This window comes from Anser brachyrhynchus (assembly GCF_964034855.1).
Source record: "Anser brachyrhynchus genome assembly, chromosome: Z".
NCBI lineage: Eukaryota > Metazoa > Chordata > Aves > Anseriformes > Anatidae > Anser > Anser brachyrhynchus.
The window spans coordinates 58,118,208-58,140,078 of record NC_137697.1 but is presented as its reverse complement, the minus strand read 5'-3'; the positions used below and the strand labels follow the sequence as shown (position 1 = coordinate 58,140,078).

The 21,871-nt window shown below is 35.5% G+C and overlaps 1 protein-coding gene and 1 long non-coding RNA gene across 4 annotated transcripts in view; both read left to right on the top strand.

Annotated features, from left to right (window-relative positions):
- The window catches only part of LOC308185095 (uncharacterized protein), an 846,543-nt gene that overhangs the window by 73,369 nt on the left and 751,303 nt on the right, over nt 1-21,871 (top strand). The window lies entirely within an intron of this gene.
- On the top strand, nt 13,867-20,719 carry LOC308185049. Its single transcript, XR_013943088.1, has 3 exons — nt 13,867-14,755; nt 19,989-20,089; nt 20,607-20,719. It is a non-coding gene; the product is annotated as an uncharacterized lncRNA (long non-coding RNA).

Genomic DNA, 21,871 nt, shown 5'->3' with positions numbered 1-21,871 from the left:
AGAGGTTAGAGTGCAGACTCACAGAACAGAATTTGGAGATTTTTGTTGACAGTGAGTTAAACATGAGTCAACAGTGTGTACTGGAAGCCAAAAGGTCCAACTGGGTCCTGGGGTGCATCAAGAACAGCATTGTTAGCTGGTCAAGGGAAAGGATTGTCTTGCTCTGCTCTGGGCTGTTGTGGCTTCACCTTGAGTTCTGGGTGCAGTTTTGGGCACCATGATATAAGAAGGACATAAACCTATTTGAGTGTGTCCAAAGGAGGTCCTCAAAGATGGCAAATTTATTTTATTTTATATTTATTTTTATTTTATTTTATTTTATTTTATTTTATTTTATTTTATTTTATTTTATTTTATTTTATTTATTTTATTTTATTATTTTATTTTATTTTATTTTATTTTATTTTATTTTATTTTATTTTATTTTATTTTATTTTATTTTATTTTATTTTATTTTATTTTATTTTATTTTATTTTATTTTATTTTATTTTATTTTATTTTATTTATTTTAAATCCTAATAACAGTCTGATCATGTTTCAGGAACTCAGTTCCTCTACAAATTACAAGATTCAACCATTAGACTTTTTTGAGTCTTAATCTCTTAATCTGTTTAATATTCTCAAAGGCTTATTTTCATGTGCTCTTTGGTAATCATAGAATCATAGAATGGCTTAAGTTGGAAGGGACCTTAAAGATCATCTAGTTACAACCTCCTACCGTAGGCAGGGATGTCACCCACTAGATCAGGTTGCCCAGAGCCTCATCTAACCTGGTCACCTGGAGGTGACGGGGCATCCACAACCTCTCTGGACAACCTGTCACCGTCTGAGGGAAAAATTTCTTCCTAAATCCTCCAAGACTCCCTTACTGTTGTATAATAATTTTAAGAATCCAAAAATATAAAGCATTTCTGTGCTTCAGTGGCAAACTCAATGTTACCTCCTAATTAACATCCCTTTAACAGTACTGCCTTTCTGCAGAAAAAGTGAGTTTACTCCAGTTGTCTCCTAAATTTCCAAACTGCTTCACTTCACTGCTTCTGTTGAAAACTATTTTTGATTATTGTATTCTTGCAGCCTGGTCCATTTTTAAATCTGATTGTCTCAGTGTCACATGTGTTTCTTAAGAACTCCAGGACAAAGTTCTTCACAGAATCACAGAACTGTTGAGGTTGGAAGGGACCTCTGGAGGTCACCTTGTCCAACCACCCTGCTCAAGCAGGGACACCTAGGACAGGTTGCCCAGGATCATGTCCAGGCAACTTTTGAAGATCTCCTGGGGCAGACTCCACAACTTTTCTGAGCAACCTATTCCAGTGCTCTGTCTCCTGCATAGTAAAGCGCTTCCTGCTGTTTAGACAGAATCTCTTGTATTCCAGTTTGTGCACATTGCCCCTTGTCCTGGCACAGGGCACCATTGAAACAAACTCTGTTTTATTAAGATTAACCCTTCCTATGCAAGGAAATATGAAGGTTACATTCTATGTAGTCTGTCCACTGTTTGATACATTTCACATTCCTATGATGTTGAATTCAAAGTGTTCTCTTTAAGTGAAACACTTGTTCTACAAATCGCAGGCGAGGAGATTCTGTGTGATGAATACCCCTATATATGTCCATAAAAATTCTGAGACTTTGTGATTTCTAGTTTGCTGCCTATATTGCTGCCTATGAGACTATGAATGACAAGGTGAATTTCCTTTTTTTTCTGAGTTACATTCAACAGTTTTCTGAAGTCTTAGTGAAATTTGGTTAATCAACTTCATCCAATCAATCCAAACTATTTAGTACTCTCTGACTAGGACAGCTATATCACATACATTGACATTGGAGAAGGCTGAGTATACTGAGATGTTCCTTTTCTTAGGTCCCAAACTAGAGAGAAACATCAAAGAAAAGTTTAATTAATTGACTGTGACTCTAAAGCTTGTATACTCCAGTAAGTCTGTTTAGGAATAATAGTTTTCTCACCAAAATGGAACAAATAACTTCTTTACTCTACCTCCATGTAGTGCTTTATATTCTTAGCACACAATTCATTGAAATTAGCACTTTTTTTTTTTTCCCAAAAACCAAACAACAAGCAGACAACAACAAAACAACAACAACAAAAAAATATGAACTGTGTTCTAAAATTTGGATTTTCCTGGCCGCTTTTTTTTTTTTTCCTTTACTTTGGCTCAAGTGTAAGAAATAACTGAAACTCTTTGAAATGACCTTTTCCATTCCTGAGTCTATTCCTGAATGGGATAACTGTTTATGTATAGAACAAGACTAAATATTTCTTAGATTATCTGCTTGTACTCTTTCCTTTTAATCAAATCCTTACAGGAAATTGTTGTCACTAATTTCATATAATATAAAAAGATGAACTGCCAGGTACTCTGATCAAAAATACCTTCAGAGAATAATTAAGTCTCTTATGTTTATGGACTACAAGACAACCAGATCATTTATTAATTATTATTCTGAATATCTTTTAAATAAAAGGGTATAAAGCTAGCCATTGCTTTTTGTTGTTTTGTTTCCCTTTGTTTTCACTAAAATGCATATGTGTGCATATATATAAACACTATGACAAGGAAAAGTTAATTTTATTTACTCTAATAATTAAGATAGTTTACATGAAAGCAACTGAATTAAATCTTGAATCATGAACATTAAACCAAGAAGAAAAACTTCAAACAATATTTTAATAAGACTGTTAATGGACCATTACTAGGACATGCATTTGAGAGAACTTTTTAGATGACTTGGCAATATGCTATTGAATTGACGTATTTGGTTTACAAAGAAAGACAAACACGTGATAAAGATATGTAGAACGCTGATGCTCACAAAATTATTTGAATTTTAGATACTTTTGGAAGATATTACTTTTTTTCAGAGAATAAGCATTGAAATTAGCCAGGCAGTAAGAGGTTATTGTATTATAAGTAAATTCATGGATGAATGTAATGGTGTTGTTTAAAAAGCTACACTTTTAGAAAGAGAAGTCTTATACAGGAAAAATTTGTGAGTTTAATGTGTGACAGTAAATTTTTGTGTACAAGGGGTAGAGTTTAGATTATGCATTCTACCTTAATTGTACTGATTGTTGATTTCCAGTGCCTCAGTGTTCATCTTTAATATATAACAATGAACAGAATCACAGAATCACAGAATCATCTAGGTTGGAAGAGGCCTCCAAGATCACCTAGTCCAACCTCTGACCTAACACTAATAAGTCCTTCACTAAACCATATCACTAAGCTCTACATCTAAACTTCTTTTGAAGACCTCTAGGGATGTTGACTCAACCACTTCCCCGGACAGCCTATTCCAATGCCTAACAACCCTTTCAGTAAAGTTCTTCCTAATATCCAACCTAAACCTCCCCTGGTGCAACTTTAGCCCATTGCCCCTCTTTCTTTCCTCTAGCAGAGGACATCAAGAAAGACATATATGGTAGTGCTCCACATTGCTTCTACTGGAGGGCATCTAGATGGTGAACTTTTGTGTGCTTGTATCAAAATGCAACTGCAATTTAATTGTTTCTGTACAATCAATTTAATTTTCAGTCTGTGTTATTTTATGGCCTGCTAATAAGCTCAACAAAGACTGTTCAAACACCATGTGATCTAAACTGTAAAGCAAAATGATTTCTAGTCTACACAGGTGGCTAGTTTTGCTACCCTCTCACATCTATGCTGTGGTAGCCATGTGACTTTGTTCTGAAGAAGAAGGTTGTCTGTGTGGAAAAGCATAAAGACTGTATCATCTGAAAAGAGTTCCTTCATTAGTAGATACTAAATGGGATGATTATTTTTCAAAATTAGTATTTTCTTTTAATATTGTCTACTGCTTCTATGAATAGTGCCTGCTTCATAAAGTTTGCAAGTGTGAATTCAACAGTAAACTCTGGGAAATTTTGTATTGAGTAAGCTCACTTTCTTTTTCTTTTTCTTTTTCTTTTTCTTTTTCTTTTTCTTTTTCTTTTTCTTTTTTTCTTTTTCTTTTTCTTTTTCTTTTTCTTTTTCTTTTTCTTTTTCTTTTTCTTTTTTTCTTTTTCTTTTTCTTTTTCTTTTTCTTTTTCTTTTTCTTTTTCTTTTTCTTTTTCTTTTTCTTTTTCTTTTTCTTTTTCTTTTTCTTTTTCTTTTTCTTTTTCTTTTTCTTTTTCTTTTTCTTTTTCTTTTTCTTTTTCTTTTTCTTTTTCTTTTTCTTTTTTTCTTTTTCTTTTTCTTTTTCTTTTTCTTTTTCTTTTTCTTTTCTTTTTCTTTTTCTTTTTCTTTTTCTTTTTCTTTTTCTTTTTCTTTTTCTTTTTCTTTTTCTTTTTCTTTTTCTTTTTCTTTTTCTTTTTCTTTTTCTTTTTCTTTTTCTTTTTCTTTTTCTTTTTCTTTTTCTTTTTCTTTTTCTTTTTCTTTTTCTTTTTCTTTTTCTTTTTCTTTTTCTTTTTCTTTTTCTTTTTCTTTTTCTTTTTCTTTTTCTTTTTCTTTTTCTTTTTCTTTTTCTTTTTCTTTTTTTCTTTTTTTCTTTTTTTCTTTTTCTTTTTCTTTTTCTTTTTCTTTTTCTTTTTCTTTTTCTTTTTCTTTTTCTTTTTCTTTTTCTTTTTCTTTTTCTTTTTCTTTTTCTTTTTCTTTTTCTTTTTCTTTTTCTTTTTCTTTTTCTTTTTCTTTTTCTTTTTCTTTTTCTTTTTCTTTTTCTTTTTCTTTTTCTTTTTCTTTTTCTTTTTCTTTTTCTTTTTCTTTTTCTTTTTCTTTTTCTTTTTCTTTTTCTTTTTCTTTTTCTTTTTCTTTTTCTTTTTCTTTTTCTTTTTCTTTTTCCTTTCTTTTTTTCCTTTTTTCTTTCTTTCTTTTTTTTTTTTTTTCTTTTTCATTTCTTTTTAAAGAGCTCTGAATTAGAGGAGGTTAGGTGATGTAATGAATTAGAACATTTTTTATTTTTCTTTCTTAGGAAATAAGCCTTAGGTTCACCCCCCACACATAAATACTCTTATTTAGGCTGACCTCATAAACTGGTAAGTGTTTATGAGTGTGACACATTAACACATATAACCCTTTTTTTGCAAAGTTTTCTCTTAAATATATGAGGGAGGTAAGGAGAGCAAATCAATAGCAGTTTATAGCCACACACAAATAATAATAATAATAGGCTATGAGATTAATACAAGCTGTCTTGTCTTTCTGTCTCAGCAGATATAAAATAAATTTATGATCCCTATATGTAACAACATCAATAAAGTTCAGATAAAAAAATAAAAAAGAAAAAAAAAAAAGAAAAAATGAAGCCTGTGAGAATCCTCATGTTTTCCAGAGTTTCTACCTTAGCTTCTACCTTAGTGTCCAATGAGTGCCAAATATTTGAAGTTCACCAGTGATCTCATGTTTCACCACTTTGGCAGCATGTCTGTAAGGCACTGGACAGAATTGTGTGTATATACCTGAGGTAGCATTAAACAAGACACTCTGTGGGGCTTTAACTCATGGTTTCAATTTTCATTTAAATTATAAACAGTTAACAATGAGCGAATTTAGGAAGCTGTTGGCTGTTGACTAATATGGCTACTAGCTGAAAACTGTGTGTGTGGCCTCCATATACACCGGTGTGGCATCCACACACTGACATTGCTGAGCTGTCCAGCTATCTGAACATATACCAACCCTACTGCAGTGGTACCTCAGGTAAGGAATTACCTGACAAAGGAGGTGAAAGATAAAGTTCCTCATAAAAAAAAAAAAATCACTACCACAACAACAAAAATTCTGAAAGATATTGAAAACTTCTCCCACAATCAACATTAAAAGACCAGGGAACAACAACAACAAATGTCCCTCTGAATGCCCTCATATATTGGTTATCTACATATAGATGTATAACATCTACATTCTTGTATTTGTTAAGTGTTGCAGCCAAGCAAGGACTCCTTCTTAGGCCTCATCTGTCTCTATTTTGAGTGGGTTCATCTCATAAAAGAAAGAATCCTGTCAGGAAGCAGTGAAAGCTAGCTGCTCCCTAAGACCAGGTAAGTCAGGAGATGGGTGCTGGTAACGTGATTCATCAATACCCCCAGACACAGCAAGCAATAAGCCAGATCCAGTGGTAAACAAGGAATCCAGTCAAGATTGAAAGGAGAGAAAGCCAAAGGTGAGGCTAGGAGCAATCTATAGAATACATGAAAGGGGACCATCCAAGAAGACAAGCTACCTGAATCATAGGTCCAAAGACTGTCCAGGGTAAGAGACAGAACTGTAGACAGGCACTCCTACAGTATAATTCAGACAAGGACAGAAAACCCAGCCCTGAACTTAAATTAAGTCTATGAAATTTTGGGTATGGTCCCAAGGAGAGGCTGGCCAGGGACATAAAAACCTTTTGGTGCCCTCAAGGCCCTGACAGATCCTTTCTGTTGTAAAAACAAATCCAACTAATAAATAATATAGATGCTAATTAATCTGAACTTAAAAAGTCTTTATATTGTGTCTAAACATTTAATGATTTCATTTCATACCTTAGAGCATTTCTATTAGTCCTAGCTCCTGATTAAAAATCATGCCTCCCAGATAGCATAGATTTGCAATGTTAATGCTGTTTTTCATTCCATTTTTCTCTGAGAACTCTAAATGCTTGGATTTTTTTTTGGGGAGGCAGGTTTACGCAGAAGGGATGATCAATGTCTCTCATTCTCAATATTTTGCTTACTATTAAATTAATATCTCATACTAAACCTTCTATCAGAACTGTGTAATGCCTTAAACTCTCTTCGCAACTTTTGCCATTTTCCTTAAAATAATTGCAAATGGACAATCGGTGAAAAAATATACCTTGTTATTCACAGAAATTGTAGAGTAGCATTTGGTGTCTTTTTTAATGGCAAAAGCTTTGAAATTTAACTGTTATATTTAATACAGTTAACATTTTGACTTTCCTACCAGTGAAAAGCAATTCTCAATAAATTTCCAGGTTTAGCTTAGAGAAGTACCATGAATTTTAGTGTTTGCCTGATACTTTTGGTAGTTAAATATGTTATGGATATCAGGACTGTATAGTTGAGTAGTACAAAAAGGGACATTCACATATCACTGTGTCATTCCCTCAAGTTAGATCTTGACAGCCAAACTTATCCGTGTTAAAAGGGGTATGATTTTCAAAATAGTTAGCACTATGAGCTTCTTAATCATATACCTGAAATTTCCAGGTTCTGAATATGGTGTTAGGGACCTTGTGTTGAAAAAGTTAGTTTGCCCAAATACCTGAAACTTCTTGTGACTGTGTATTGTTGCTTGTGTCCAATGCACAGCACAACTTGAAGGAATTTCCACTTGTTCTGCCAGTATAATTTTATTGCTTGTCTTAACTTCACTTAACTGTATTTCAGACTGTTGTGGTTTAACCTGGCAAGCAGCTAAGCGCACCACACAGCCACTTGTTAACTCCCCCTTGCCCCCTGCCCCCATTGGGATGGGGGAGGGAATAAATTAAAAAAAAAAAAAAGTTAAAAAACTTGTGGGTTGAGATAAAGTCAGTTTAATAGGACAGAAAAGAAAGGGAAACAACAATAATAATAACAACAAGAACAAGAACAACAGAATATAAACAAAGCAAATGATGCACAATGCGAGTGCTCACCACTTGCTGGTCATGCTCAGCCAGACCTCAAGCAGCAGCCCTTCCCCTCTCCCTGCCCCACCCCATTTGGGACAATTCCCCCATTTTTATTGTTCAGCATGACACCACATGTTATGGAACATCCCTTTTGCCAGTCTTGTCCAGCTGGCCTGGTTCTGTTCCCTCCCAGCTCCTGGTGCACTCCTCGCTGGCAGGGCAGCACCAGAAGCTGAAAAGTCCTTGGCTCTGAGTAAGCGCTGCTCTGCAGCAACTAAAACAATGGTATGTTATCAGCATTATTTTAATCCTAAATCCAAAACACAGCTACCATATGAGCTACTAGGAAGAAAATTATCCCAAACGTAACCAGGACACAGACAAAATGATTGCTCACTCACAGCTACTCCAATGTGGCTAAGCGACCCATGCCTTTTGTCAAAGTCTTGTACAAGACACTTTCATTTTCTTATGATGTAAATATATAGATAATTCACAATGATAAATGTTAAATATTGTGATATTATTTGTTGTATTATTGTATCATTTTATTATATGCACTAGCTTACATATCTTTATATCACTAATGAGAAGAGTAGAAATTAATTGTGTACGGTGGACTGAAATTAATTATAGATTTGCATATACAACAGTGATCAGTTATCAACCATTTATTATTCTCAGACAGCTCAATAAAGTGAATGCATCTGATCAAGTTCAGTGCTAGGGGAAACTCAGAAGCCATTATGACTGTTAAAGGACTTGTTTACTTTACGTGTAGGGATTGTTTGTAGCTGACTTACCCCTAAGGACACCCCTAAAAACTTACCCAGGAAGAGGTAAATGGTCAATTTTGCATCTTCCATCTTCGTTCTTCAGGTCAGTAGAATGGAGGCTGGAGAGTGTTAAAGTCTGGTTGCTTGATGTATAAAAGTATGTAGAAGTCACCAGACTCCCAAGGGCAGCAAAACAGCCACAGCTTTGTTTTCATCAGGGGCCTGGGAGGCCAGGATTACTGATCCTGTTCCCAGAGAAATTGTGAAGGGATGTGGAGACACTTGGGGAAAAAGCCATCAACTAGAACTACCCCAGGTAGTTCTGTGCAAAACCCATAAGGACTGGACCCTGTGACACCCTTACCTACAGTAATTATGTATTTTCACTAGTTATGTAGAATAGTAGGTGGCCTTTGAAGTATAATTTCAGGGGACAGACAGTTCTCTGTTACAGTTGTTTCAAAATGAGAGAAAAAATCATATCTGTAACATGACATTGTTCTAGTTAGATTCTGGGGGCTGAAGCTGATTGGTTCATCCCAGTAAGGATCAGACAATATATATGTTTATATATATAAAGTAAGCAAGCTTTTTTATGAGCTATTTACATACATACTGAAACCAGGGTGATGACAAGGGTACCAATGAGAGCGATGTTGTCCCCAAAGATACTTAGCCAGGTCGTGGTCGGCATCCCATTGGTGCGGTAGGTATCAATGTCTTGCAGGTATCCCTGTGGAGGCAACGTTGACCTCAATTGATGTTCCTGCCTCACCAATGCAGAGCAATGTGCTCTGTTTATAGGTTTTGCCCCTGCATGCTCCTGAACATGGGGCAGTGAACAATTGGTGGCCCTGGCCTCAGGGGAGCACTCGGCAATCCTTGATAGGCTGCTGTGATCCTGCACAGCTGTGTGGCCAGCTTGTGCTGTGCTAACAGCAGCATTGTCTCATGCCGGATGACTTGTGGCTTGGTACCATATCTCTCAACAAGCAAAATGTATTGTTGCAAGGTCAGAGTTTCAACTTGTTAGTCTTATAACAATGTCTGTTTCACATCAGACCAACCTAAGAGTTTTTAGTCCTAACATAGGCATCTACAAATCTTTATAGTTACATTCAACACAAAGAATTACACTAAGGAACTGAAGCCAATTTTTAGAATCCAATGTTAAAATCCCTTCTTTAATTGTTGACTTTCTCTAACTTTCTAACAAACTAGGTCAAAAGCTTGTTGTTTTGTTTTGTTTTGTTTTTGTTCGTTTGTTTGTTTGTTTTTAAGGTGACAGACATACAGGGCCTCAACATTTCAGACAATGTGATCCTGTCTTATTTCCTTGCTGGCAAACTGCAAGCTGGACCAGACAGCAAGCAGGGGCCTGGGCCTGGGCACAGGCTGGGGCATCAGGTGGGCAGGGGGCCTGTGCTGGCACTCAGGGGGCTGTGAGTGTGGGTGCCCATGGGTTGGGTGAGTGAGCGCTGGTGCATGCAGCCAGCCCTTAGCAGGAGCAGTGGGCGAGCAGGGGCCCACAGCAAGAGGCCAGGATGTGGGCAGGGATGCTGGTTGGGCTGAGGAGCCATGCTAGGGCTGGGGGAGGTGAAATTGGCACTGATTACAGTTGAGACAGCATGGTCTTGGGAAATAGGACATTTATCATGTGATAGTGTGTGAGGGTAAAACCAAAGATTTTCAATTTATCACCAGAATTTTGAATTCCATTAGAAAGTGATCATGAGAACATCACTCAGAAGAAAAAAAAAAAAAAGAAAACCATAAAAAATGCTGTTTTGTTTGTTTATTTGTTTTTAGCTCAAGCCTTCCGACTTCTTTGGATTTACCATTTATGTGCTGGATAACACACACTTCTGAAATCATTGTGGACAGATTTTACAATACAACCTCCTCAGTTAAAAAGAAGCAAATTGAGAAAGGAACTGGCAAATTTATTTGTCACATTCAATATATGCATTGCCATTGTAAGGGCGAGTATGTACACTATAAACACAGCCTGACATCTCTGAGTTTTCATATGCAAGACCATTTTTTACCCAAGATAACAAAAAAAATTACCTACAGGAGTGCTATAATCAAGAATAGAAGAGATGCAAACTCCAAGAGAGCTTGCTGAGCTAAAAACGTAAATCTGTTTGAAATCTAATATATATCCTGAGCTACATTAGGTACTTCTTGGCATTTTATAATGCTTGCAATAATCGCTTAAGTAAGAGGGTATAAGTCTGCTTATTCCTGATAGGTTGTATATGTTTATATGCACATGGTGGAAGTTTTGCACCGTTTAATTTTTGATTTTAAAGTACTTGAATTATTCTTGCTGTATAAGTTATTTAATGTTTTACTTTTAATGTTTTATTTTTAATGTTTTTGTTGATAATTTTTCTTTAATCAGATAGTGCCTAGGCAATGAGGCTGGTAGAGATCTGAGAAGGAATTTGTGTGACTGTATCTTATGTATTTTTCCTGTTGTTTCAGGAGATGTCTTAGTTCATATACCTGATTCCAGTGACTCTGGATCATGAGGAATTCTTTCTTGGTATCCAACAATGTCCAGGACATTTCTTTAGGAGATCCCTTATGTCTTACATGCTGTCTTGTTTTTCACAGTGTTTCAGCAAGAAACCACCACACAGAATCACAATTTACCTTACAAAGATCAGCAGACGGACTGAGCATATATCTATAAAACTGCCCAGCAGACCTTAGAAAAAATAATTAAATGATCCTGCAAGCTGTTTAATTCATGAAATCTGTACTATGATATGTGTGTACCAACAAGTTATGATTAGCTTCACTGAAACATATGTGTAACTATTCCTACTTTTTAGTGCTTGGCATAGAAGTCTATGCAGCTTCCTCTTAATAGTTTTTAATTAAGTTTAATTTAATTCCTTCTCATGTCATCTGCAAAGACAGGACTCTGAATAACACAAACATTTCTGTGTAACTATTCCTTGATCTTTGTGGACATTTTTACAAACAAGAGGAGAGTTGATACACAGAACTCATGTTACAGAAAGTTTATTTTTTATCATGCTTTCATGCATACAGTTTATTATATCCTTTCTCTTGCTTTCCTTCCCCTTCGTACTCCCTTACCACTCTTCAAATTTTATAGCTAGCTTTGATTCCAATTAAATTTACAAATGTAGGGAATTATTTGGATCATGTAAGGGTGGTGGTGGTGGTGGTGGTGGTGGTGGTGGGGTGTTAGTGCTTACATTACTCTGTACCCTGGCTGAAAAGTCTGAAATTCTCTATAACTTCTTCTGTAGTTTATTCTACATAAGGCATACAAAAGGTAAGAGGACCAACGCATGAAAAAGTCCAGAGAGGACCAGATGCACTCACTGCGGTTCTCAGCATAGCAAAAGGTATTTAACTACCTACTCACATCTGGTATCTCACTCTATTTCATGAAATTAACATGGTGAAGGCTGTATTTAATTCTGTATTCTCGTTTCCTTTCCTTTCTCATTAGATTTACATTATAATTACATTTGCAACTCTTGTACGTCTACACTGTTAGATGAAGCTCATTTAGTGATAATAGAGCAGAATGGCAAATTAGATTTGCACAACACTCAGGAAGGAAAAATGACCCAGAGCAAGCACAAAGCAATATACACAATGGCGAAACAGTCAGCCAAAAAATATTTTAGAGTTTAAACAGCAAGCTTTTTTTAGATTGTCTACATGAGATATAAAGAAGAGAAAGAAAAAAAAAAATCCTTGCATTTTTCTGTCCTGTGGATTGAAGGGCTATCATATTCTTTTTCTCCCCATCTCTTGGAATTTAAGATGAGGGTGCATAATTTGTGGGCTGCTTATATAAAGATTCTCTCCGTGTCCCCCACTTAAAAAAAATAAAAATTAAAATAAAATCCTGTGTGAATCTTCATTTTGTTTACATTCATTGTTGAGAGTAATTTGCTTTGGCCTTTTGTTGCAAAGTGGTATTGACAGAGTGCTCCCTTTATCATGTTCATTCCTGCTTTACTATGGAGGCTGTGTCTGGAAGCTGTTCTTCCGGCACCGTGTTATGAGATATTGCTAGCACAATCAAAGCCATTAGAGGTAAAATTATTTTCTCTCAGCCATTATCCACATTCAGGGAGGTGACATTCATTGTCTTAGAAAGCTGCCAGGATTTTATAATATGAATACCTCATTTTTAAAACTCATTTTCTGATCTTTGCTTATGAATATGAGTTGTTATTTTAACCATATATTTAAAAGCTACTTTAAATACTTTTTGAGAAAGAAAAATAACTTATGAATGGGTGCCCCACTTCCTTATGAAAATTTACTACACCACAAAAAAGAAATAAAATCATATTAGAGTTTAATTTATGATGCTCTGTCAACTTCATTATTAGTGTCCTGTTTCTCTGATCTTGTACTGAAAGTAGTAACAGAGGGAAATGTTTGTGAGATTTTGCAATGTTTTTAACTATTATATGTAGGTGATTAGTATACCAAAAGCTGTTTTTTCCTCTTTCTACTTTTAATTTGAATTTGTCAGTGTTACCCAAAATTCCCTTTAGTTTTGTTATTGGTATACTGCATTTCTGATGTTAGTGATCCAGAAGAAAGTAGAGTTAACATGTAAAGCGTACTTCATGAGAAAAAGTAAAGGTATGAAGAATAAGAATATTAATGACTCAGCGTGCAGAATCTCATTTTAAAGCATGGATCTGAGATGCTTCACTGATAACTAGGCCAGTGTGCCATTTACAAATAAACAATATTTCACTTTTTTATTAGAGCTTTCAAAAACAAGTCTTATGTATTTCTCTCACTTTTGTAGCATTTTGCATAATATCAGTATCTTTCTAAGACTCTCCACCACTACGAAAATTGGATGATGTTGATCTTTCTGGGCATCAATGTGATCTGTGTTAGCTCTCTGAATATCTTTAACCTGCTGACTATAGGAAGCTTTTTAATGCGTGCATTAAAAGGACTGTGGCCAACAGGTCAAGGGAGGTGATCCTCCCCCTTCACTCTGTCCTAGTCAGGCCTCACCTGGAGTACTGTGTCCAGTTCTGGGCTCCCTGCTGAAGAAAAGAGAGGGATCTCCTGGAAAGACTCCAGTGGAGGGTCACAAAAGTCTAGATACAAGGAAAACAAAATCAAAGCATTCCGTCTCAGGTACCTGTAAGAAAGTAACAGACCATGTAAGTAAGTAACAGACCATGCTGCTCAGACAAAATGTCCAGAAATCCCAGATGAAACCACCTCCAAGCACAGCAAGAGCCAAAAGTCATCAGCCAAAAGTCTTGTGGAAGATTTCCAGCTGATGTAAACGACTATCATCCCTGTAACTCTGCAGTTCTGGCTGAAGTTGTCATTTTCTCTCAACTCAGAGAAAAAGATGCAGAAAATTTTCTGCGCTGGAATATTCTGAATCTAGTAGGAGGGATAGCTTTTATGCAGTTTAAAGAAAGAGAGTGAGATAATGCAATCCAATGCTTTCTGATGTGTCTTTACAGGTGGAGAGAAACTGACTTAGTGTGAACCTCATCATGGCAACCCTCATTTCATTGTGCCCTGGCATTCATTTTCTACTTCCATCATGTATGCTAGATAATGGAATAGAAAAGTGCACTGCTGCTTATCAATACATATCAACGTATATATTTTTTTCAGTATTCAATAAAGACAGATTACTTCACTTTGCCCCTATTATCCATAACAAACTGATTTGTCAGTTTCTGAAACTCTTTTGTGACTTGGAAGCTAACATGCAATGAAATATCCTTGAAAGACATTTGATTGTGGTTGGACTGCTTTGTGGTAAACATTTGGCTATTAAGGACCTTTTGATTCTGAGCTCTTCTCAGTGTTTTGTGGAAAGTCAGGTAGTTGGGTTCACATGGAAAAGATTTGATAGAGGAGAGGCTGCAGGGGTGGTTTCTGTGAGCAGTGCCCAGCAGCTGCCCCATGTCAGCACAGAGCCAGCTCCAGATGGCTCCAGAGGGATCTGTTGCTGTCCAGAGCCGAGCCAGGGAGCAATGCTGGTTGGGCCTTTGTGACAGCAGATTTAAGGAAGGGGGGAAAAAAACACTGCTGTTCAACAGCAGCTGGGAGAGAGGAGTGAGAAAGCGTGAGAGGAACAGCCCTGCAGAGCCCAAGGACAGTGCAGAAGGAGGGATGGAGGAGCTCCAGGCATGCAGCAGCAGTTCCTCTGCAGCCTGTGGAGAGGCCCCTGGTGGAGCAGGCTGTCCCCCTGCAGCCCATGGGTCCCACATGGAGCAGATCTCCACGCTGCAGCCCGTGGAAGAGCCCCTGGTGGGGCAGGTGGATGTGGCCTGGAGGAGGCTGCGGCCCATGGAGAGCCCCTGCAGGAGCAGGGGGCCTGAGGGGAGCCATATCCAAAGTGAGTTTGACATCCACTGGTGTGTTTTTATCTGTGCACTGTTGAATTTGATATCGAAGTCTCCACTTTCTCTGAACAATTCAAGCACATCTGACCTGTAAAACTGTATGAACTTATAGATCTAGTATCTAGCTGCATTAAGTCAATTAAATTATATCAGTTAAACTAGGGAGCTCCATGTACACACCCATAGCTAACGATAACCTTCCTGTTAGCAGTAAATCTCTTTTCTATCCTGTATGTAGATTCTATGACATGATAAAAGGGATTGCTTATTTTTATTTTACTATACTAACTGTGTTCCCAGATGGTTGCATTACTGTTCTTAGTGACATGCAGAAGTGTCTGTTGGAAGGACAGCAAAAAGATTGCTACATTGTCTGACTTTATAAAATTGACCTCTGAAATTTGCTTCCCAGACTGTCCAGCTGTTCTGACTCTTATGACCTGGTGTATTCTTATCTTACCCAGTTTTGCCAAGCTGATGAGAAAGTCTTATATCAGTGAGTTGAGATGTACTAACCCTGCTGTATTTCTATCTGTTTTGGAAAGGCTAGTGAACTCCAAGGAATTTGTCTGACTTAAACATGTTTCATTAAATTGGCTTTGATGGACTCTGATGGAAAGTGATTTTTGAAAGCTAAGATTCATAGATGATGCAAACGGTAATTAGAAGTCATGATTTTGTGTCATTAATACGGACAGCTTAAATATGCCATATGAAAGCACCTGCTTTATCACATAATATATTCAGTAGAGGCATTCTTCTTTCACTAATCTGCACAGAACACACTCTTACATCCTGATTTTTGACATTCAGTTAAGTCTTTGTTTAGCTTTACCCTTTTTCTTAAATTCAGCTCAAGATGTGAGGCAAACAAGTTAGATCAACAAAATATTGAAATGTTTAAAAAGCAACTGATTATTAATGAATACACATATGAATATGGAAAGCCATACAACTGGTGGATCTGTATGAACTTGCTGTTCAGTAAGTGTCTTAAGTTCAACATTATACTTTTCATTGCAGAATATTTTCCTTTCTTTCCACAGATGAATGCAGAAAATCAAAATATGCATATAAGAACACAAAAAATACAGGTACATTTAAAGGAACAAAATGTAGATTGTTTCCTGAAATCACTGCCTTTCAGGTTTCAAAAATGAAATAGCTATGTAAAAGTAAATATACACAAAATATGAGCTTCTCCTCTTCACATTCTTCCTCAAGATATGCAAGATTAATGATCTTTTTGGCAGCATTAGGCAAGTAACAAATCTTAGTTCCCAGCTGAGGACTTAACTTAAGGCACTTCATACCATATTCATAATAATTGGAAGGCTATAACAGCTTATAAACTATACTGAGAATGAGGTGACAAAGAGTTCTTATCACCACCCTTATAAAAATGCAGTTTGTACTCAGGTGTTAAAAATGTTATCTTCTTTTCTGTATTTATTGTTTTGATAGTTCCACACAACTTTCCTCACACTAGTCAGTGCCAATCATTATTCAGTATGTGTGAAACAGCTGTTTGTGAGTAAATGTGTTAGGTATGCACTTGCAGTCTTGAATAGACTGCAACAAAGTGACTTGAAAACTGTGTTTTTGTGGCTCTGCCATGGAATTAAGAAAACTCTCTCTCTTATGTTATAAATGTTTTTCTGTGTATACTGTTAAATCAAAATGTCTAGGTGCTCAATTTGTTTCACTGCATGAATGAAATTTGTTTTAACACATGAAAGCTGTTACAGGGACAAATGCTTTTTTCATGGAAATTTTCTCACTGAGTAAGCTTCTTGCTTGAGTCATGTGAATGGGATTTCTCTGAGTCTCTGGGACAAGGATACAGGTGCTTAGTTATTATTTACAACATCACTTTTAATTAGCGTAGTTTAAGAACTGCTGCTATTCTAAAAATTTGCATTTTGGATAGCTCAATAATTCAGTCTTTTGTGGTCTATGTGAGAAAGGTTGTTCCTTCTGATTTGCTATGAAAACACTGAGCTAAAGGGAAAAACTAAAATGACCTGAATGTAATGATCTGAACACTTTCAAGTTTTCTGAAATACTACACATAAACAGTTCCAGGAAGTTAATTCAAAGTGTTATAAAAATAGAAGTCAGTTTTATATTTCTTACATGCTCTTTGGATCAATTGTATTATCATTTAGAAACAGATTGCTCAAGGTGAGAATCATCTGTTCTCTTCATGCTACAATTCAGCATGCAATTGCACATTTATTTAAAAAAAATGAAATCAGAAGAAATCAATGAAAGCATTTAGTAAACTCTTTAAATATCTGATCACTTGCACAAGATAAATAATTAAATAAAACCCATGACACTATTTATAAATACATGCATTTCAACAGGAAAATCAGCATGGAGACAAGTAAAAAGTGACAGACTGAATTAAAAAAAAAAGGTTATTCTTCCATATTTTGCTAATAATTCATGTGATTCCAAGGCCAGGTGTCTAACAACAGAGGGCATTACTCTGTTGAATGACGTTGTGTGCTGCTGGTTTACATTTCCTGACGTACTCACTGAAAGCTTTAAATTCATTAATGCCTGAGGCCTGACCCATAGTTGATAATGAGGTAAAAATTCCTAGCAGCTTTGAAGAGTTGTAGCCACTGCCTGTTCATCCAAATATGAATATGTGAAAATTCTATACATCTAGAATATGGATTAATATTAATAAAATATAATAAATACTCTAGCTTCCAGTTTTGAAAATGCTAAAGGTTTGGACCTGTTTCTGCAGTAGCTTTGCTAAAGGAAATGTGAATGGTACTGTTTTGCTGATTCTTTTCTTTTGGTTGCTAGGTTTGTTTGGTTTGTTTTGCCCTAACTATAGAGGCACCTCAGAGTGAGAAGTAAATGAAGTAGGAAGAAGAGCGAAACCAGTGAAACTTTATTGTAGCAAACTATGTTAAAGAAGGTCAAATTTATGTGGATCTGAAAGAGAGTCCAAGAAAACTTTAATTGCTTTACTCATTGTGGCAAGAAGGCATTAAAGAGCATTTATCAATTTATGTCACTCTGATTCAGCAGTGGAGCTGTTGTTAAGATCTACTGGTTATGATGTAGATGTAATGATGGTGAAATATCAATATGGCAATGCAGGACAAAGTTAAGATTTTCTTACTATATTTTCTTATTATTTCTTTTTGTATAATTTTCTTATTAATATGTATTAATGTTTATAATTTTATCATGAAAATTGTCTCAATTGTGGCAGTAATTTATTTATATATTTTAATTTGGAAAAGTTGCTGTTTTAGTCCTGGAAGTTGATGTTAATTTGGAGGTTTATTTCCCCTTTATCTTTTGCTTCTATACCCCTGCACATAGTAGTATATCTCTCATAGCACACAATACTTAATTTTGGGTACTGTAATTCAGGATTTTCAGATTCTAATGGCTTTACAAGGAGAACAGAGTCCAGAAACACTTGAAATATAATTTTTATGAAGCATAGCATCACACATTCCAAAATACATTATTCTGAGTAGTAGAAACATTTTTTTTTTCTGTTAAACTTCCCATAGACTTTTTTTTTTTTTTTGTACACAAAGGGAAAACAAGAACAACAACAAAAGTAAAAAAACAAACAAAAAAAACTAGTTGGGTCTCTGGTAGGTTGTCTTGGGTTATGGTTTACGTTGGATGGAGAAAGTGGGAATCACAAATCCATTTGTATGCATTGAAGACTTTTGGTCTTTATTCTAGTTTGTGCAAAGTATGCTGTTTTCCTGGCAAACTGATCAAGTTACACAGCAGTTAAGGACTATAAGTGTCCAGCTCCCTTTCCCTTTCCCTCTTCATTTTTCATTTTATTCTGTAATTGTAAGTTTGTAAATGTATAAATGCATTTAATTCTTGCCTCACTACAGCAGCAGCCGCTTTCTCTTATTCTCTTTAACTGAAGTCTGTTTAACATTTAATAAATCTTGTTGGTAATGCCAGTGAAATAAACACTTAGATTTTTTGTTTTGTCTGTTTGATTGTTTATTTGTTTCCTTCCTGTGAATTTGCTTGGGAAATTTGATTGCAGCCCTCTAAATGATGGTAAAGCTTTCTGTTGTACATTTTTTAACTGCATCTTCTTCCACAGGTTTAGCATCAGTGGCTGCTGAGTGGTCACTTCCAAATGATCTGGGCTATATCTGGGAATGGCTGTCATTTCCTAATGTTTCTTCCCTGTCCTAGGATTTATGCAATAAAATTCTACTTACGTTTAAAATCAGATGGATTCTGAACCTGAAATATGACTCCCCGGCTTCAGATGAAACAGTTCAACTTTGAAGGTTCAAAGAGGTTCAAAACCTGTCCTTGTAATTAATTCACTGTTGAAGGATGATAACCCTGCTAGCCTAACAATCCATAGAAAATTGCTGAGAGAAGCAGTGCAGGCACACAGAGACATTTGGCCCTGCTTCCTGAGCATTCTTTTGCTGTTTGATAGCTCCGTGTGCTCCCAACAATTTTATGCAGCACGTGGTGCATCAGCCACCTTGACTCATGGGCAGGGATGGTTGGAAGAATTGCTAATTGCCTGGAGTATTTCAGTGATCAATGCTGGAAAATTATGAGGCCTTTTGGAGAATTGCAATAAATGACTTGTGGCTAATTGGCTGCAAATATAGTACAAAGGAGGCAACAGGATCATTCTAGAATTTCCTTGTAAGTTGTATTTCCTTAAATTTCCTTAAGAAAATAAGACTTCAAGAAAGAAAATGTGAGATTTTTAGTCTCAAAATTATGTATTAATCCCAAGAAAGCTTTCCAGATAAGAAGTGTATTTTTCAGGTTTTAAAAACTTATACTGTTTACTCTTTTTTTCAGTCTGGTTTTGAACTTATTTTTACATTATAGAATGCTTCAACAAAAACAACCCTCTGTAAAATCAGCTGAAACTGGAGTATGAATAAAATGTTCCATCCCTGTTTTCTATGAATTGTATATCCAATTACTGTATTCATAATTACTTCATGCTGTCAGATGACTTGTGTGATTATCTCCCTAATTCTGAATTTGGGAATAATATCCTAAAAAAACATCTGTAGTCTTAAACTGCTGTTGAATAACTATTACTGGTCATTTGATTAAAAGGCTCAAATTACTGTGGGAAACACTCTTAGATTTTAAGATTCTCCACGGGTAAAAGCCTAGTCAGGCTGTAATGCTAGATATTTTCTTTTGTGTCAATGATATAAAATACAGGAAAAAATATTTTGAAAGCTATCAGAAAATAGTCGCCATGGAAAGAAATGGTCTCCTTGCACCAGGATTCATACTGCATACTCTTCCTCTGAAATAAAAAGGTATGTAAAATTAAGCAATGAGCCAGATGTTTAAAGCATTATTTTCCTGCTTTTTTAGCAATACTCTCTTCAACATTCAACACCGAATTTATTTTTACAGAGTCACATGATGAGTAACAACAAATAGATCTAGATGGAAAAACATTTTCCCCCAGCTTCTAGTTATTTTTATGAAATGGAAATAAAAATAAGAATTTAACAACGTTTTCCCTGCATATTTTTCTGTTTGTATTCTCTGTAACTTTTGATAAACAGATATTTCCCAGGATTAAAGTTTAAAATGCTTGAAGAGCAGCATGATTTCTGGAAATCCATTTTATTTGTTACCTTCCTGCACCTATGCATGCATTCTTTAGTTCCCTCATTAGAGTTAGAACCCTCTCAATGAGATGACACATTTTGATGTTATAATGCAATCAAGGCAGCACAAAGAAATAAAATAAATAAATAAAAATCACTGAAATCCTTCTCTCTTCAAGGATGTTTCACATGTTGTGTTTAATAATTTTTTTAACAGACTATGTGATCAGAATTTCTCTAATGCACCTGGATCTTTTATACATCTTTCCAGTTTTCCCAGCTTGTGATGAAGGCATAAATATGTATGCACATGGAGAAATAAAATACAACATGATTATGACTGTTTTTTGTTTGTTTGTTTTTGTTTTTAATTGGAAACGTATTTAGTTACCAGTGCTAATCAGGCCAGGTGCTTGATTTTCAACATTTTCTCTGCAGGGCTACCAAACATGGTGACCTTACCTGTATATTTCAGTATGCTGCCTCCTGCTTTATAAGTGGTTAATTCATCATTTCACTATTGCATGAGCTCACTTCTGGCACAGTTTCAAGACATCTTATTATTATTTGATGTCTGTGATGGATTGGAGATGAGAATATTGCTGGCCTAATGGTACAGTAGCTCTGCCTATTGTATTTGTCAGCTACAAAGCAGCTCTTAAGAAGGGCTGTAAGGGTAGTTGGAAAAGTGGGCCATTAAAAAGCTGTTCCATTATAGTTATTCAGAAAGAAGAAACATATAAAAATATATTTGATATGATAAAAAGTTATTTTCTTCTGAAATAAAGCTCACTGCATATTAAGCACCACTGACTCATTCAAAAAAAAAAAAAATCATAAGAAAAGAGTCTGAACAGCACAGGAATTACAAGTAAGACAGAACTGATATAAAACCAGCCTATAAAAGAATATATGTGAAGTCACCTTTAAAGACACATGAAGAGAAAATCTTAACTCCTTAGCTCAAGGTATATGAATTTCCCTGTGAGCTCATAGGACAAATAACTCAGAATTGAATTTTATCAATGCAAAGAACATATAAAGAAACATAAGCATAGGAGCATTTGGAAACTTAAATACTTTTTTTTTTTTTTTGAGGGGGTTGTAATATTTTGTGTTAAAAACAAAACAAGGATTTTTATGGGATTTTTATAACACCCTTCAACTTGAGAAGTTGTTGTGAAATTGAAATATTTATTTCAATCATAGACTCTCATAGAATGGCTTGGGTTGGAAGGCATCTTAAATATCATCTTGTTCCAACCCCCCTGACATCGTCACCTTCCACAATATCAGGTTACTGGGCATCCTACAGCATGGATGTTGGGGTACTGGGAAAGTAGTATTTATATTTTGTTACAGACATTGACCTTAAAAAACACCATGTTTTTTTTGGAGTGTTTTTAAAATTAGTGTAGCATGCACTGGAACATTGAACAAATGTTCTTCTGGTCACAAGTTTAAAAGTGAAACAAAACAAAA